Below are 6548 nucleotides of genomic sequence, written 5' to 3' on the forward strand. Positions count from 1 at the left end.
GCGTGTCTACCAGGCCGAGCAAGCTGCTCATCTTTTCTTGGTTACCCGTTTTATACCTTGACCCCGTGGTTCGTATGGACGAAGCCCAGCAACCGGCTCCCTTCTTCTTGGTTACCTGTCTTTCGCCTTCACACCGGGTGGGCCTGTCTACCAGGGCGAGCTTGCTGCTCCCCTATTTTTCCTTACCTGTCTTGTGACTTCACCCCGTGGGGCCTGTCTACCCCCCGCCGAGCAAGCTGCTCACCTATTCTTTGTTACGTGTCTGCTGCTTTAACTCCCCGGGGTGTGTCTACCAGGCTGAGCAAGCTGCTCACCTTTTCTTTGTTACCCGTTTTATGCCTTGTCCCCGTGGGGCGTATTGACGAGGCCCAGTAACCCGCTCTCCTGTTCCTGGTTTCCTGTGTTTCGCCTTCACCCCGGGTGGGCCTGTCTACCAGGCCTTTCAAGATGCTCACCTATTTTTCTTTACATGTCTTCTGCATTCACCACGGGGGCCTGTCCACCATGCCGAGCAAGCTGCTCACCTGTTCTTTGTTACCTGTCTGCTGCCTTCACTCCGGGGGCGTGTCTACCAGGCCGAGCAAGCTGCTCATCTTTTCTTGGTTACCCGTTTTATACCTTGACCCCGTGGTTCGTATCGACGAAGCGCGGCAACACGCTCCCTTCTTCCTGGTTACCTGTCTTTCGCCTTCACACCGGGTGGGCCTGTCTACCAGGCCGAGCTAGCTGCTCACCCATTTTTCCTTACCTGTCTTGTGCCTTCACCCCGTAGGGCGTGTCTACCCTGCCGAGCAAGCTGCTCACCTATTCTTTGTTATGTGTCTGCTGCCATAACTCCCGGGGGTGTGTCTACCAGGCTGAGCAAGCTTCTCACCTTTTCTTTGTTACCCGTTTTATGCCTTGACCCCGTGGGGCGTATTGACGAGGCCCAGTAACCCGCTCTCCTGTTCCTGGTTACCTGTGTTTCGCCTTCACCCCGGGTGGGCCTGTCTACCAGGCCTTTCAAGCTGCTCATGTATTTTTCTTTACATGTCTTCTGCATTCACCACGGGGGCGTGTCCACCATGCCGAGCAAGCTGCTCACCTGTTCTTTGTTACCTGTCTGCTGCCTTCACTCCGGGGGCGTGTCTACCAGGCCGAGCAAGCTACTCATCTTTTCTTGGTTACCCGTTTTATACCTTGACCCCGTGGTTCGTATCGACGAATCCCACCAACCCGCTCCCTTCTTCCTGGTTACCTATCTTTCGCCTTCACACCGGGTGGGCCTGTCTACCAGGCCGAGCTAGCTGCTCACCTATTTTTCCTTACCTGTCTTGTGCCTTCACCCCGTGGGGCCTGTCTACCCCCCGCCGAGCAAGCTGCTCACCTGTTCTTTTTTACGTGTCTGCTGCCTTAACTCCCCGGGGTGTGTCTACCAGGCTGAGCAAGCTTCTCACCTTTTCTTTGTTACCCGTTTTATGCCTTGACCCCGTGGGGCGTATTGACGAAGCCCAGTAACCCGTTCTCCTGTTCCTGGTTACCTGTGTTTCGCCTTCACCCCGGGTGGGCCTGTCTACCAGGCCTTTCAAGCTGCTCACCTATTTTTCCTTAAATGTCTTCTGCATTCACCACGGGGGCGTGTACACCATGCCCAGCAAGCTGCTCACCTGTTCTTTGTTACGTGTCTGCTGCCTTCACTGGGCGGGGCGTGTCTACCAGGCCGAGCAAGCTGCTCATCTTTTCTTGGTTACCCGTTTTATACCTTGACCCCGTGGTTCGTATCGACGAAGCCCACCAACCCGCTCCCTTCTTCCTGGTTACCTGTCTTTCGCCTTCACACCGGGTGGGCCTGTCTACCAGGCCGAGCTAGCTGCTCACCCATTTTTCCTTACCTGTCTTCTGCCTTCACCCCGTGGGGCCTGTCTACCCCCCGCCGAGCAAGTTGCTCACCTGTTCTTTGTTACGTGTCTGCTGCCTTAACTCCACGGGGTGTGTCTACCAGGCTGAGCAAGCTGCTCACCTTTTCTTTGTTACCCGTTTTATGCCTTGACACAGTGGGGCGTATTGACGAGGCCCAGTAACCCGCTCTCCTGTTCCTGGTTACCTGTGTTTCACCTTCACCCCGGGTGGGCCTGTCTACCAGGCCTTTCAAGCTGCTCATGTATTTTTCTTTACATGTCTTCTGCATTCACCATGGGGGAGTGTCCACCTTGCCGAGCAAGCTGCTCACCTGTTCTTTGTTACGTGTCTGCTGCCTTCACTGCTGGAGGCCTGTGTACCCGGCCTTTCAAGCTGCTCACCTATTTTTCTTTACATGTCTTCTGCAATCACCACGGGGGGCGTGTCCACCATGCCGAGCAAGCTGCTCACCTGTTCTTTGTTACGTGTCTGCTGCCTTCACTGCGCGGGGCGTGTCTACCAGGACGAGCAAGCTGCTCATCTTTTCTTGGTTACCCGTTTTATACCTTGACCCCGTGGTTCGTATGGACGAAGCCCAGCAACCGGCTCCCTTCTTCCTGGTTACCTGTCTTTCGCCTTCCCCCCTGGGTCGGCCTGTCTACCAGGCCGAGCTTGCTGCTCCACTATTTTTCCTTACCTGTCTTGTGCCTTCACCCCGTGGGGCCTGTCTACACCCCGCCGAGCAAGCTGCTCACCTGTTCTTTGTTACGTGTCTGCTGCCTTCACTGCGGGGGGCGTGTCAACCAGGCTGAGTAAGCTGCTCACCTTTTCTTTGTTACCCGTTTTATACCTTGACCCCGTGGTTCGTATCGACGAAGCCCAGCAACCCGCTCCCTTCTTCCTGGTTACCTGTCTTTCGCCTTCACACCGGGTGGGCCTGTCTACCAGGCCGAGCTAGCTGCTCACCTATTTTTCCTTACCTGTCTTGTGCCTTCACCCCGTGGGGCGTGTCTACCCCGCCGAGCAAGCTGCTCACCTATTCTTTGTTACGTGTCTGCCGCCTTAACTCGCAGGGGTGTGTCTACCAGGCTGAGCAAGCTCCTCACCTTTTCTTTGTTACCCGTTTTATGCCTTGACCCCGTAGGGCGTATTGACGAGGCCCAGTAACCCGCTCTCCTGTTCCTGGTTAGCTGTGTTTCCCCTTCACCCCGGGTGGGCCTATCTACCAGGCCTTTCAATCTGCTCACCTATTTTTCTTTACATGTCTTCTGCATTCACCACGGGGGGCGTGTCCACCATGCTGAGCTAGCTGCTCACCTGTTCTTTGTTACGTGTCTGCTGCCTTATCTGCGCGGGGCGTGTCTACAAGGCCGAGCAAGCTGCTCATCTTTTCTTGGTTACCCGTTTTATACCTTGACCCCGTGGTTCGTATGGACGAAGCCCAGCAACCGGCTCCCTTCTTCCTGGTTACCTGTCTTTCGCCTTCACACCGGGTGGGCCTGTCTACCAGGCCGAGCTAGCTGCTCACCTATTTTTCCTTACCTGTCTTCTGCCTTCACCCCGTGGGGCCTGTCTACCCCCCGCCAAGCAAGCTGCTCACCTGTTCTTTGTTACGTGTCTGCTGCCTTAACTCCCCGGGGTGTGTCTACCAGGCTGAGCAAGCTGCTCACCTTTTCTTTGTTACCCGTTTTATGCCTTGACACCGTGGGGCGTATTGACGAGGCCCAGTAACCCGCTCTCCTGTTCCTGGTTACCTGTGTTTCACCTTCACCCCGGGTGGGCCTGTCTACCAGGCCTTTCAAGCTGCTCATGTATTTTTCTTTACATGTCTTCTGCCTTCACCATGGGGGAGTGTCCACCTTGCCGAGCAAGCTGCTCACCTGTTCTTTGTTACGTGTCTGCTGCCTTCACTGCGGGAGGCCTGTGTACCCGGCCTTTCAAGCTGTTCACCTATTTTTCTTTACATGTCTTCTGCAATCACCACGGGGGGCGTGTCCACCATGCCGAGCAAGCTGCTCACCTGTTCTCTGTTACCTGTCTGCTGCCTTCACTCCGGGGGCGTATCTACCAGGCCGAGCAAGCTGCTCATCTTTTCTTGGTTACCCGTTTTATACCTTGACCCCGTGGTTCGTATCGACGAAGCGCAGCAACCCGCTCCCTTCTTCCTGGTTACCTGTCTTTCGCCTTCACACCGGGTGGGCCTGTCTACCAGGCCGAGCTAGCTGCTCACCTATTTTTCCTTACCTGTCTTGTGCCTTCACCCCATGGGGCCTGTCTACCCCCCGCCGAGCAAGCTGCTCACCTGTTCTTTGTTACGTGTCTGCTGCCTTAACTCCCCGGGGTGTGTCTACCAGGCTGAGCAAGCTGCTCACCTTTTCTTTGTTACCCGTTTTATGCCTTGACCCCGTGGGGCGTATTGACGAGGCCCAGTAACCCGCTCTCCTGTTCCTGGTTACCTGGGTTTCCCCTTCACCCCGGGTGGTCCTGTCTACCAGGCCTTTCAAGCTGCTCACCTATTTTTCTTTACATGTCTTCTACATTCACCACGGGGGGCATGTCCACCATGCCGAGCAAGCTGCTCACCTGTTCTTTGTTACGTGTCTGCTGCCTTCACTGGGCGGGGCGTGTCTACCAGGCCGAGCAAGCTGCTCATCTTTTCTTGGTTACCCGTTTTATACCTTGACCCCGTGGTTTGTATGGACGAAGCCAAGCAACCGGCTCCCTTCTTCCTGGTTACCTCTCTTTCTCCTTCACACCGGGTGCGCCTGTCTACCAGGCCGAGCTTGCTGCTCCCCTATTTTACCTAACCTGTCTTGTGCCTTCACCCCGTGGGGCCTGTCTACCTCCCCCCGAGCAAGCTGCTCACCTTTTCTTTGTTACCCGTTTTATGCCTTGACCCCGTGGGGCGTATTGACGAGGCCCAGTAACCCGCTCTCCTGTTCCTGGTTACCTGTGTTTCCCCTTCACCCCGGGTGGGCCTATCTACCAGGCCTTTCAATCTGCTCACCTATTTTTCTTTACATGTCTTCTGCATTCACCACGGGGGGCGTGTCCACCATGCCGAGCAAGCTGCTCACCTGTTCTTTGTTACGTGTCTGCTGCCTTCTCGGCGCGGGGCGTGTCTACCAGGCCGAGCAAGCTGCTCATCTTTTCTTGGTTACCCGTTTTATACCTTGACCCCGTGGTTCGTATGGACGAAGCCCAGCAACCGGCTCCCTTCTTCTTGGTTACCTGTCTTTCGCCTTCACACCGGGTGGGCCTGTCTACCAGGGCGAGCTTGCTGCTCCGCTATTTTTCCTTACCTGTCTTGTGACTTCACCCCGTGGGGCCTGTCTACCCCCCGCCGAGCAAGCTGCTCACCTATTCTTTGTTACGTGTCTGCTGCTTTAACTCCCCGGGGTGTGTCTACCAGGCTGAGCAAGCTGCTCACCTTTTCTTTGTTACCCGTTTTATGCCTTGTCCCCGTGGGGCGTATTGACGAGGCCCAGTAACCCGCTCTCCTGTTCCTGGTTTCCTGTGTTTCGCCTTCACCCCGGGTGGGCCTGTCTACCAGGCCTTTCAAGATGCTCACCTATTTTTCTTTACATGTCTTCTGCATTCACCACGGGGGCCTGTCCACCATGCCGAGCAAGCTGCTCACCTGTTCTTTGTTACCTGTCTGCTGCCTTCACTCCGGGGGCGTGTCTACCAGGCCGAGCAAGCTGCTCATCTTTTCTTGGTTACCCGTTTTATACCTTGACCCCGTGGTTCGTATCGACGAAGCGCGGCAACCCGCTCCCTTCTTCCTGGTTACCTGTCTTTCGCCTTCACACCGGGTGGGCCTGTCTACCAGGCCGAGCTAGCTGCTCACCCATTTTTCCTTACCTGTCTTGTGCCTTCACCCCGTGGGGCGTGTCTACCCTGCCGAGCAAGCTGCTCACCTATTCTTTGTTATGTGTCTGCTGCCATAACTCCCGGGGGTGTGTCTACCAGGCTGAGCAAGCTTCTCACCTTTTCTTTGTTACCCGTTTTATGCCTTGACCCCGTGGGGCGTATTGACGAGGCCCAGTAACCCGCTCTCCTGTTCCTGGTTACCTGTGTTTCGCCTTCACCCCGGGTGGGCCTGTCTACCAGGCCTTTCAAGCTGCTCATGTATTTTTCTTTACATGTCTTCTGCATTCACCACGGGGGCGTGTCCACCATGCCGAGCAAGCTGCTCACCTGTTCTTTGTTACCTGTCTGCTGCCTTCACTCCGGGGGCGTGTCTACCAGGCCGAGCAAGCTACTCATCTTTTCTTGGTTACTCGTTTTATACCTTGACCCCGTGGTTCGTATCGACGAATCCCACCAACCCGCTCCCTTCTTCCTGGTTACCTGTCTTTCGCCTTCACACCGGGTGGGCCTGTCTACCAGGCCGAGCTAGCTGCTCACCTATTTTTCCTTACCTGTCTTGTGCCTTCACCCCGTGGGGCCTGTCTACCCCCCGCCGAGCAAGCTGCTCACCTGTTCTTTTTTACGTGTCTGCTGCCTTAACTCCCCGGGGTGTGTCTACCAGGCTGAGCAAGCTGCTCACCTTTTCTTTGTTACCCGTTTTATGCCTTGACCCCGTGGGGCGTATTGACGAGGCCCAGTAACCCGCTCTCCTGTTCCTGGTTACCTGTGTTTCGCCTTCACCCCGGGTGGGCCTGTCT

This window comes from Furipterus horrens, unplaced genomic scaffold, assembly GCF_987537825.1.
Source record: "Furipterus horrens unplaced genomic scaffold, mFurHor1.1.pri manual_scaffold_32, whole genome shotgun sequence".
In the NCBI taxonomy this organism is placed as follows: domain Eukaryota; kingdom Metazoa; phylum Chordata; class Mammalia; order Chiroptera; family Furipteridae; genus Furipterus; species Furipterus horrens.